Source organism: Carlito syrichta, unplaced genomic scaffold, assembly GCF_000164805.1.
Source record: "Carlito syrichta isolate Samal-C Ts95f unplaced genomic scaffold, Tarsius_syrichta-2.0.1 Scaffold309486, whole genome shotgun sequence".
NCBI lineage: Eukaryota > Metazoa > Chordata > Mammalia > Primates > Tarsiidae > Carlito > Carlito syrichta.
In genome coordinates, this window is record NW_007253582.1 from 522,364 (window position 1) to 535,612 (window position 13,249).

Here is a 13,249-nt window from a genome sequence, read left to right on the forward strand (position 1 = left end):
CAATTATCATAATATATAAGAAAAAGATTGGCAGTAGTGGGAAACTGTCAGGGAAGTAGGGGACACATCATTTCCAAGGGTACCTGCATAATGAACATTTGTATACCTAGCCCTGAATTGTACCCCACATCTTTAAAATAAAAAATTTTTTAAAAAGATTATCACTGGAGTATGAACCCTACTATGAACTCTGCATGTGAGAGCTCTAGGTTATGTGCGCCTTATGAGAATCTAATGCCTGATGATCCCCTCCTCTCCTCCCCCGCCCCTACCCCACCTCCTGTGAAAAAACTGTCTTCCTCGAAGCCATCCCTGATGCCAAAAAGGTTGGGGACCGCTCCTCTACAGTATCCTAATTTTAGGACTATTTTTTCTTCTTGGGGATTTCTAAATGACTTGATTGCAAATGTACCTCTAAGAAGCTGAATGAGCTCATTTAGTGCTGCTATTTGCTCAAAAGTATCTTGTTTCAAAGTGATAATTTCAATTGTGCCTCATTAATATACAATATACAAATTAAATTTAACAAGAGTTTAACTGAGCAAATGATAATTCCCAAAGAAGGAAGCCCTCAGAACCAGAAGGGGTTCAGAGAACTCCTCTGGGTAACACCAGCAGGCAGTATTCATAGACAGTAAAAGGAAATGAAGTGTGAAACAGCTTGATTGGTTACAGCCTGGAGTTTGCCTTATTTGAGCACATCTGACCAAGCAGGGGCCTGTGATTGGCTGAAGTACAGCTGCTGTGATTGACTGATACTCTATTTGTTATAAAAGTATACTACTACTAAATTAAGCTTTCCATTTGTTTACCTACCAAGCTAGGTTGCAGTTCCTTATGACTATAAGCAGCAAAGATCAGGGACAAAAGACTATTTCTGGTTTTTATCAAACCATGTCATTAGCTAGGGGAGAATGTTTGTCAAGGAATCAGTTGTATCTAGCACTTTTACAAATGCATTTATCTATACATGAAACTTCTTTTATCTGCTATGCATTGCATGTGTACTTTCATTAATAAAATGAAAGTACACATTATACTCTCTTTTACTTCATCCCTCTTTTTCTTTTTTTACTTGCCTTAGATATTAAGCAATTTTTATACCATAAAATTATAAAATTTTGTTAATGTCTGGTATTTTTCCTTTTTTAATTTTTCATCCTCTTATGCAAAGACTCATTAGCTGATGAGTTAGCCCAGAAAGGACTAGAAAGACCCTTCTCTGCCCTTTCTATTAAGGGATCTTTTAGTATGGGATTTCTGTAAACCTCAACCAGATTATCATTGGCCAAGTTGATGGGTGAGGATATGTTATGAAAAATCTCCCCAGTTCATTCTGATAATTTTCTTGCTAAGAATCATTTGATTGAATTGGTTAGAATCCCAGGGCTCTGGAACTACTGGGAAAATAATCAGAAGATCTCAGTTGATTCTAAGTACAAAGAAATGTGTATACAGTTGGTCCTGTGCATCTGGAAGTCTCCATGAATCTGTAACCAACTGTGGATTGAAAATATATATTTTTTTAAGTATAAAAATTAAAAAATACACATTAAAAATACCTAACCTCCAGGATCTACAAGGAACTAAAATGAGTCAAAAGGAAAAAAAGCAAACAACTCTATTTAAAAATGAGCAAAAGATATGAACAGGCAATTCTCAAAAGAAGACATACGAGCAGTCAGCAGACACATGAAAAAGTGCTCAGCCTCATGAATCATCAGAGAAATGCAAATTAATGTCACACTAAGATACCACTTAGCTTCAGTAAGGATAGCCATCATTAATAAATAAAAAAACAACAGATGCTGGCGGGATGTGGAGAAAGGCAAACACTTTTACATTGTTGGTGGGAGAGAAAATTAGTCCAATCTCTATGGAAAACAGTGTGGTGATTTTTAAAAGAACTGGAAATTGACCTTCCATACAACCTAGCAATCCCCATTCTGGGAATATACCTGGAGGAATTTCAATCATTCGACAAAAAATATACCTGCACATTCATGTTTATTGCCACACTATTCACAATAGCAAAAACATGGAACCAAACTTGCTGCCCCTCAAAAGTGGACTAGATAAAGAAAATGTGGTACATATACACAATGGAGTATTACACAGCCATAAAGAACAACAAAAGTATTGACTTCATAACAAACTGGATGGATTTATAGTCCATCATATTAGTGATCTATCACGGAAACAAAGAACTGAAACTTACTACCACATGTTCTCTCACTTGTAAGTGGGTCCTGAATGCTACAAGGGCAGGATCGGTAATCCTGGGACACTGCCAGGAGAGAGAGGGAGGGGTGAGGACTTGTGACATCACAAAGGGTACCTAACCCTAAATCAGGGAAAGTCAGGACCAGTTGGAGGTCCAAACTCCACCTGTATGTAGACTACTCATGTACCTAATCCTGACTTGTACCACACATCTCAATAATACAATTAAAAAAAATACAGTATAATAACTATTTACATATTACTTACACTGTACTGGGTGTTATGAGTAATCTAGAGATGCTTTAAAGAATACAGGAGCCAGGCTCGGTGGCTCAGCCTGTAATCCCGTGCCTTTGGGAGGCTGAGGTGAGTGGACTGCCTGAGCCCGCGGGTTCGAGACCCGCCTGGGCAGCGAGACCTCATCTCTACAATAAATCAAAAAATCAGCTGGGCGTGGTAGCGCATGCCTGTAACTCCGGCTACTGGAAGGCTGAGGCGGAAGGATTGCCGGAGTCCAGCAGGTTGAGGCTGCAGTGGCCGGGAGTGGCCACTGCACTCCAGTCTGGGCGACAGAGTGAGACTCTGACTCAAAAAAAAAAAAAAGAAAAGAAAAGAAAAAAAAAAAGAATAAAGGAAGGAGGGCCGGGCTCGGTGGCTCAGCCTGTAATCCCATGCCTTTGGGAAGCTGAGGTGAGTGGACTGCCTGAGCCCGTGGGTTCGAGACCCGCCTGGGCAGTGAGACTTCATCTCTACAATAAATCAAAAAAATCAGCCGGGCGTGGTAGCGCATGCCTGTAATTCTGGCTACTTGGAAGGCTGAGGCGAAGGATCACTGGAGCCCAGCAGGTCGAGGCTGCGGTGGCCGGGAGCGGCCACTGCACTCCAGTCTGGGCGACAGAGTGAGACTCCAATTCAAAAAAAAAAAAAGAATACAGGAGGATGTACATAGATTACATATAAGAGACCTGGGCATCTTGGATTTTTGTATCTGACAGCAGGGGAGGGAAGTGGTGGGAGGAGTCTTGGAACCAACCTTTGTGAAACTCTGAGGGATGACTGTATATAGACGAAAGGACTACTGTCACCACCACCATCACCACCATCACCATCAGGTTGTCTTCATGGTAACAGCTGTCATTTCCATACGACTTATGGTATGTCATAAGCTATTCTAGGTGTTTTATATACATTAACCTGTTTCGTCCGCATAACACCCCAAATAAGTACTTTTATTATCACCTCCATTTTACAGGAGGGGAAATAGAGACACAGAGGATGAAGTAACTTGCCTTGCCTCAGTTTGCACAATGCATGAGTGATGTTGCCAGGATTCAAACCCAAGTAGTCTGGTTTTACCGCACATGCTTTTTACACTACCTCTAATGGCAATGAGAGTCCAAACCTCATACTAATATTAATGAGAAATTAATATTTTCCCTTTAAATTTAAAACTCCTTGAAGGCTGACATGTCTCTTCTACTGAAATGCCTGTTGCCAAATGAACACTGGGTGGGCAGTCAATATTTGCTATAAAAACGAATATACTTTAGCAGCAAAGCCATTAGCAAAGGAAAGAGAAAGACCTGAATAGCCAATTTAGCTGATTCTGGGACAGATTCTATTTCCTGTGTGCAGGAAATATACAAAGAAGCCACAATCCTCTGGGACCATCTTGGAAACCTAGGACCAAAGTATGAAATCTATGAGTACTATGTTTCCAGTCTTCTGAACAGAAATCATCTAAGTAAGCACTCTGTGCCAGACACTATGTACCCTGGGCATGTAAAAGTGAATACAGGCCAATCTTGGATCTCTTGCAAATCGGGGGGGGGCGGGTACAAATTACATTTTAGAAAGGAATACCATTTAGTTATCTCACAATTACGATATCCTTTATTTGGAGCTATTGTGAAGAAAGTACAGTTACCATTGACCACTAAGTAAAAGGCCCCCCTCAAGGCAGATGAGCTTCAAAGGGATGCTCTTAACTTTAGGATGATGCAGTTCTATTTTCAGTCCCTCTGTCCCCTCAAGTTTTTTATTCAGGACACATACCGCACAACTTATGCAAGAACTCTGCAAATGTTGGAGATTTTGCACCAAAAGTTTGCCCACTCAGCTAGAGGGGAGAAGAGAGTTCCAGGGGAAACAGTCAGGAAAGCAAAGCTAAGGATTCTTCCGGAGGCACTGGAACTCCCCTCCTAACAGCTAAGGCTTTCCTTGTGCATGGCCAGTAATCCTACAGTGAACTACAACCATTGAAATTGTCCTCTGTGTGAAGAAAGAACCAGAAAGATTTAAATCAATTCCTAAGAGAACAGACAATGGGAAAATATTCTGCTTAAGAGTTTACTGGCCTGGGTCTGTTGGTGCTCAGAGTGTAGTCAGGCGGCTGGGACTGAGCAGGGCTTTCCTTACCCCGGTGGATTGTGAAGGGTACCCTGCCCATCTCTTTTATTCACCATGGCTTCTTCTGATATTCGGGTGAAAGAACTGGAGAAGCGTGCCTCCGGCTTTTGAGCTTATTCTCAGTCCTTGGTCAAAAGAATCCGTTCCAGAATTCCCCCTTTCCCCTCCAAAAAAGAAGAATCTTTCCCTGGAGGAAATTCAGAAGAAATTAGAAGCTGCAGAAGAAAGACACACGTCTCATGAAGCGGAAGTCTTGCAGCAGCTTGCTGAGAAACGAGAGCATGAGAGAGACGTGCTCCAGAGAGCAATAGAGGAAAACAACAACTTCAGTAAAATGGCGGAGGAGAACCTGACCCACAAGATGGAAGCTAACAAAGAGAACCGAAAGGCACAAATGGCTGCCAAACTGGAGCGTTTGCGAGAGAAGGATAAGCACGTTGAAGAAGTGCAGAAGAACAAAGACTCCAAAGAATCCAAAGATCCTGCTGATGAGACTGAAGCTGACTAATTTGTTCAGAGAACTGACTTTCTCCCCCTCCCTTCCTAAATATCCAAAGACTGTACTGGCCAGTGTCATTTTATTTTTTCCCTCCTGACAAACATTCTAGAAGCTGATGTAGGACTGTATAAGTAGATCCAGGCTGTAAGATGTTGTTTTAGGGGCTAAAGAGGAGAAATTGAAAATGTTTTACTCTTTTTCTAAAGTATTGGTCTTTCTAATGTAGCTATTTTTCTTGTCGCATCTTTTCTACTTGAGTGCACTTGGTGTACTGGGTTCATGGCTAGTACTATATTGGCTCTGTGAAAACATGCTTGTGAAAAGAGTATGTAGTGGCTTCTTTTGAACTGTTAGATGCTGAATATCTGTTCACTTTTCAATCCCAATTCTGTCCCAATCTTACCAGATGCTACTGGACTTGAATGGTTAATAAAACTGTACAGTGCTAAAAAAAAAAAAAAAAAAAAAAAGTTTACCAAGTTTACTAAACAATTACAGAAATTATAAAGTTAATTATATAGTATGTATTTAGAAACTTTTTTTTCTTTTGGTTTCTTTCCCTATTTTATTCCTAAAATATGAAAGTTATATGTAAGTTACAAAGCGTAATTTAAAAATGAATACGAGTGAATGCAGCACCCAACTTAAGAGAGAATATTATCAGTGCCATTGAAGTTTATATCTGTCCCTCCACATCTCCTTGCTGCTTTCCCCAAAACTACCTATAGTGATAAATATTTTGGGTCATTCCCTAGGTCTTCCATATGGTTTTTTTCAATAAACACGTATGCATTGCTAACTTATGTAGTTTGGTTATTTTTTAACTTTATAAAATACAATAGTATATGCCTATACATATAATATGTATATAACAGATTATGTGTACAGATTATATGTATTCTTCAGCAACTTTTTTTCACTGAAAAAAGTTTTTAGATTCATTTGTGTAACATGTAGCTGAAGTTTACTCATTTTTACAGTTTAACATTCCGTTGCATGAGTATATTGTACCACACTTTATAAGCGAATCTCTTATTACAGATATTTGGGTTTTTTCCTATTGTAAGCAGTGCTTCTACCAACACTCTTGTACATGTCTTTTGGGTACTTGTGTAAGAGTTTCTCAAGGAAATAAACCTAGGAGTTAAATTAATAGGTTATAGTGATTGTACCAATTTATTTTCTCACTTGCAAAGTAGATTAGACTTTAGCAATGTGACCAATCAAGTGAGTGAAAACTGGTATCTTGTGGTCTTATTTGTATCTGTCTGGTTACTAAAGTGAGGACAAGCTCTTTTCCAATGTTTATTAGACATTTGTTCATATTTTGTCTTCTAAGATATGTCTGTTCTTGTCATTGTCTATTTTTAAATTTTTTATTGGATTATTTGCCTTTTTCATTTTGATTTTTAGGAATTATTATAGTCTGGTTACTCATCTTTTGTTAGCTATTTGTGTGGCAAATATCCTTTTTCATCTTGTGGTTTGTCTTTTCTAACTTTGTTTTAACATCTTTTTTTTAAAAAAATCTCTGGGTTAAGTCAAAGTTTAACCTTTTGTGTGTTTGAATATATTAATCTTTTATTTTATGGTTTTTCTCTTTTTATTTTATTTTCTTCTAAAATTTAAAAAGTTTTGCTTTTCACATTTAAGACTACTATATCTGAAATTAATTTTGTGTGGGGTAGGAAGTAGAGATTCAATTTAGCTTTATATTCTTATGATAACACTTGCTCTGACTTCAGTTATTTAATAGTGCATCTTTCCTAACACTTGTTCTCCCTCTTTAAGAAGGTCTTGGCTCATCTTGACTCTTTCTTATATATTTTAGAATCATCTTGTCAGTGAAGAACTGTGAAGGTGCTGAGATTTTATCCTGGTTGCAAACCAACAAGTTAGCTTGCCTGAGTTCTATGGATGCTGGCAGAAGACATGAACTCCTGGGTCAGAGATAAAGGACTTTACTTAAGACACAACAAGCAGTATGCGCTTCATGTTAGCATTGGTTCTTGTCTCTAAGGCCCATGTGGGTGATGCGGATAGGCCCAGACAGATGCCTGCAAATACACTGGGGCATATTATGGGAAAGGAACCCTGAACTTAGGGAAATGGAATCTCTTATATTGGACAGTAAGTATGCCTGCCTTTTGTTCCAAAGAGAGACACTGTCTTCTTTATATTAGACAATGAGCAAAACTGCCCTTTGCTTCAGAGGGAGATATTGTATTGTCCAAAGCTTTTTACTATATAAACATTCCTGTTGAAATAGTCCAGAAAAAAACAGAATCTCTTATTTGTAATTTTTAAAATATTATTTTATTATTTTAAAAAGTTCTATTGTATCTGCCGTACTCTCTCTTTTCATTCTTAATATTGTTTATTTTTACTTTACCACTTTTTCCCTTGTCAGAGATTTGTTTAATGTATGTCTTTTCAAAAACCAACATTTCATTTTGTTACTGTTTCATATTTCTCTATTTCTATTTATTTTGCAATTTTTAATTTTTATATATATTTTTTCCTCTTCCAATTTTCTTTGGGTTTATTTATTATTTATTTCCAGTAGTTAAAATTTTTTATTAGACTCTCCTCTTTAACTCGTGAATCATCAGAATTGTGTTTGAAAATTTGCAGTGAGGATTATTTTTAGTGATTTTTTTTATTTTTGATTTCTGTGTTCTCATGGTAAGCTATCAGCTACCACAAAAAATTTCAAATTTCACAGGGCTGAACACAATGCCAGTTTATTTCTTACTTATTCAAAGTTCAACATAAATGTTTCAAAATATGACACAGAAAGCAGCTCCTTCCTTTTTAGATTGTCAACATTCTCAACATGTAGCCCTGTAGGTTTTTGATGAGAGGAAGGAAGAGTGTGGAAGATTCACAGAATATTTTGTGGTCAGGCCTGAAAGTACATGCGTCACTTCTACCCACATTAATTAGGACAGAGCTGAGTCTACTAAATATGAGGGGACTGAAAATGTGATTTAGCTGTATGACTAGGACAGAAAGGGGAATCAGAATCCCTGCCACAATTTCTAATGTACTAATATTATGTTCAGAATATGTGTTCTGTATGATACCACTTCTTTGAAAAATTTAAGACACAGTCTGTTTTTGTAAATGTTTTGTGTGTGCTTGAAAATAATGTATGCAAGTGTCTATATATATCAATTAAATCAAAGTTTTTTATTTTATTGTTCACGTTATTTGTATCCTATTGTCCTTCCTTATCTACTTTAAGTATTAATTATTGAGAGATATATATTAGAAATTTCCCACAGTGTTGGTGGATTGTCAAGTTCTCCTTGCAGTTTTTAAAATGTATATGCTATTTATTTTGAGGCTACGATATTAAACAATATAAATTTACAAATGTGATATCTTTTTATTATATCTTGTTATTCCTATAGAGTTTCCTTTCTTATTGGTAGTATTTTTTTTCCTTAAAGAATATTTTATCTGATATTAATTATTACTATATTACTCTCTTTTGATTAAATTTACCTACTTCTTCAGGAACTCTAATTAGACATATTTTGAACTTATTCTGTTTTCCTTGTGTTTTCAATTCTTTAAAAATAAACATTTTTTATTTGTATAATCTCAATTGCTTTATTCTGTGTAATTTCTTCTTTTGCATAAGAATATCCCATTTTACTAATTTTCTTATTCATTGTATTTTTGTTATTTAACTTTTACATTAAATTTTTACTTTTAATTATTATACTTTTTATATCTAGGAGAGTTTTCCCCCCAAATCCTGCTTAATATCTTGCTGATATTTTTCCCTCATTTAAATAATTTTTTTCTTAAACACATAAACATACTTAATAAAAATTTTATATTATATTCTCTCTCTATTTGTACATTTCCAACAGTCAACTTTCTGTTGTTTATTATGTATGTGACACTTGCTTATAGTGGCTTAGTTTCTTATGTGTTTTGTGATTTTTTTCATGTATTTTGATGTTTTAGTCAATAAAACGCTATCTTTTGCACTTTTCTAATGCCCAAGTAATGGATTTATTCCTCCAGGGAGAATTTGTGAATCTTTCCATCATATGTCTGGGGACATTACAGGCCTGTATCTGATTTTAAATGGTTCCAGAAATTAAAAAAAAAACTTCAGCTTATGATTTTCCTTATTATTCAAACAGTGCAAATGTTGATCCTAAATTCATGAGTGGACCTCCCAGTGGCTACAAATTCTTGGGAGAGCTTTTTCCTCCCACAGTCAAGTCTCTGCCAGACAGTTTTGCTTGCTGCTTGCCTGAGTGAGGGGTTATTTATGTATTTACTTGTACTGAACTCTCTTCCTGTGTGCTAGCCTTCCTGAGCATGACTTCTGTGCTGGATAGTCACTAATGAAATTCTCTGTTCTGTGATGATGCTAAGTTCCAGGCAGCCTGGATGTATAGGTACTCCTGGGATCCACTTGCCTCAGTGCTCGCTTATTTCCCTAAATTCATCTTCTTGATTAATTTTAAGAACCTCTTCCATTCATTTTGAAAGAATTTTTAACATTTTATCTAGCATTTTCTCAACAAATTAAGAGAATTGTCAATGAATTTCTCTTATTTTGTCAAGTTGCATTTAATTACACTTAAAAAAATGGTACAGATATTTGTGGGAGAGAACATCATTTTTTCAGTCCAATGACAATGCTGGGTGTCTCAGTGATTTTCCCCTTACAATGACTCCAACAGTTACTAAAATTGATCAATTCTGAATGGCATATGGACTGGAGTCACTCTTATTGGAAACAAACAGTCCTAGTTCCACTAAGAGACCTTGTTAATCCCTGGTGCCAAGCTATCCTTTGGGGCTTGACTTTTCCCATCTCTTAGTGCATTTGTTTATCTAGTATATCTTCCCAAGCAGTATGTGTTACAGATGTTCTAAGATGTTTTGATCTGTTTGACCTCCAAGTGTTGCCTGGGCAACCTGAGCCCCTGCCGGGCACTTTGAGTCTCTAACAGTTTCTTGTCTTTACTCCAATGTGCTGTACAAATATCATTTTCCATGTGTACTGCAGTTGTAAAAATGGTTAAGAAGAATGATCTAGAAAATCTTTTAACTGTCCTTCTGTCTCTGAAGCTCTTGATTCTTCTACTAATGTACTTTTGTTCTCCCGGCATTTATTCACTGAATGAACATATTGTATCCAAGAGAGAAAAAGGGGATGGTTCTGACATAGTGTTACTTTGAAGTGAGGTCTTCAAAAGGAGTTGCATATTTTTTGTGAATGAAGAAAATCTCAAGAATTTATTAATACCCATCTAGGAAAATTGTTCTGGTCATTTGAACCAACTGAAGCCCTTTATGGCTTGTTGGATACAAACTGTATTTGCTCATAACTAGTTTCATTGTGTTTGTTCACTGCCTCACTTCTTTTCCAGGAGTACAATATTATAGAGGCAATTTAGAGGTCAGTTTAAGTGACCTCATGTCCTTTCCTTTATTTTTGTTTATATTTAATAATGTGTGCCTTTGTCTTGCTTTATATTTTCAACTCCTCTGTTTCCCTGCTATTTTGAACAGCTTGAAGAAACAGAGCCTGATTCACTTCCCATAGAACCTATCAAAAACAATGTTAGGTTTTGCTATTACCTGAAAGTACATGTCCCAATGTGCTCTACATCTCATTGCTTCTTGCATGATTCTGAGTCATGTTTTAAGGAGGATACTTGACACTTAGCAACCCAGAGTTCAGTCTGGTTCTGAGGTAGTATTGTTTAGGTTGGTGTGTAGTGTGTTTTTTAACCCACATTCCTGTCTCTACCTTACTCCTGTCCTACTGCATCTGAATTTCTGTGAGTGGGATTTTGGAAATCTGCAGTTTTACAAAACTGTAGTTTTAACTGTGAAGACTATTTCTCTGGAAGCACAAGAGAGTGCAAGTTCTTTGGTTAGAAAATGAGGGAAGGGTTTGAAGAAAACTTCACAAAAGAATTGTTTTGTTTTGTTTTTTTAGTTTGTCCTCAAAGGATAAATCAAATATTTAGCTGATGGGGAAAATGGGTGCAGGGTATTTCAGTCAGAAAGAGTGGCATGAGTAAAGGCACAAGTGTGAGTTTTCGCAGCACGTATTTTGAGAGCTGTGAATGGTCTAGTGTGACCAGGTTGATGCCTGCTACAACGTGGGGGTGGAGGTGGGAATCACAGAAGATGGATCTGAAAAGTAGATTAGGACTATATTGTGAAAAACCTCGAATGACAAGGAATAGTATGTTATAACAGAGGCAATAAAAACCATCAAACATTCATAAAAAAGATAATGTGGCAAGATTTTTATTGCATAATATAACTGTAGCAGCACTGTGGGAAATGAATTCAAGGGAGAAAAAATTAAAGACAATAAGACCAATGGAAGATACTTAGAGTAGCTCAGATGATTTTAAGACAGTAGCTGGGGAAATGGAGAAAAATGAGATCGATTTGGGATGATTCATTGACTCAACAAGTATCTGTTACTATTTTATATATGGTGAGCCCTTTGCTAACTGTTAGGGAAAAGTAAAACCAAATCATGAATGTTCTAAGACAAATAAAAATATGCAGTATATGTATATGTGTGCATGTGCACATATGCACATGCATGTGTATGAATAGAAAAAATATTTTTTAAATAGTATCCTCTTTGTAGAAGAAATGTAAAAAATTTTGCTTTTATTAGCCATTAAATTTTCTGAAGTGACTATAACATAGGTAGATTATATTTTTAAAATTTCATTATTAAAAAAATATTGCCTCTAGTTTTGCTTCTAGGACCCTAGTGAGATCATGGATTAAGAGTTCATACTTTAATCACTCTGCTATATGGTCATTCAATATTTTATAACATGTTCAAAGTCAAACTCAATATTTCACTTCATCCTAACCTTTTCCTTATTCTTTACTTTTATTGGAATATCTCATAGTTGTCCCCTCCAATAATATCTAAGCAGTCACCAAAACCTTATTTATGTACTTATTTATTTATTTTAACTCTTTGTCTCTTTCATAAGGTCCATATTCATGGATGCATCTGCATGAACTCTTAATCTAAACTACCTATACTCAAATTCCAGCTTTTACATTGATGAGTACATCCCCATGAACAAACTATTTAATCTCACTTTTCTCATCTGATCTGTATAACAGAATTAACATTCGCTGTATGAAACTCTTCTTTTTGAAGAAAAATTTTGTTGTTGCTTGGTTACCATAGAGAAGGAACTTTCTAGCTGTGTTTTGATCCATGAGTCAAAATGATGCAAAACAACTAGAATTTTCAATATAAATCATAACTGATATACCAGTCAGGTCTTTGAAATTTAGTTAACAATTGTTCAGAAACCCAAGGTTGTAAGACAAAGAACAAACCTGTGATGTTTCCCAAGACAGGGCTCTATTATGTCCATCACAACGAGGTTAACTCATCTTTTTATTTTAGTTTTTTAAACATATTTTTTATTTTAAAGTTGTGGGGTACAGTTAAGGGTTAGGTATACAAATATGCATTGTTCAGGTACCTTTGTTGATAAGGGGTGTTCCCCCATCCCCAGACAGATATTGACAAGGCAGTGTACTTTATTTTATGTATCCAGGCTAGGTTGTATGAAGACACAATTCTCATTTAATGTTCTTAACCATTGCTTCCTTTTTCTTATGGTTAAGCCTTATCCGATCCAGAAGTTAGCCACCTAAAGGGAGCAGGAATCTGGAATATGACATTGTTTGGCTGTGTCCTCTCACTTGCTAGTGAGTCATATTGGTTGTATTCTTTTTCTTTCTTAAGAACAACTGCAAAGAAATGTACAGTTCGGTTTTCAAGGTTTTAGTGGCCTCTTCTTCTTAAATGCAAAAGATCTGAGTGAATGTTAATAGAGATAAGTGGATACATTTTTAATTTTTCTTTTCCTGAGAGAGTATATGTATCACACAGTCTGTGCATATGAATACCTAGCTCTTCCAGTGATAAGGATGCCAGCTGATTCACATAGCTTTTAAGATTCTTAGTCTTCTTAGAAATCTTTTTTGTGTGTGTGTTTATTGTATAACAGTCATTGTTTCAGACATTTTGAATATTTTAATGTATTTAATCTACATAACAGTTGTATAAGGTAGGTA

At 36.1% G+C, this 13,249-nt stretch overlaps 1 pseudogene across 1 annotated transcript; it reads left to right on the forward strand.

The window, feature by feature from the left end:
* The first annotated feature begins 4,686 nt into the window (after positions 1 to 4,686).
* On the forward strand, positions 4,687 to 5,601 carry LOC103269794 (annotated as a pseudogene). The gene has a single exon (XR_002482496.1). The product of XR_002482496.1 is annotated as a stathmin pseudogene (transcript).
* Positions 5,602 to 13,249: the final 7,648 nt, after the last annotated feature.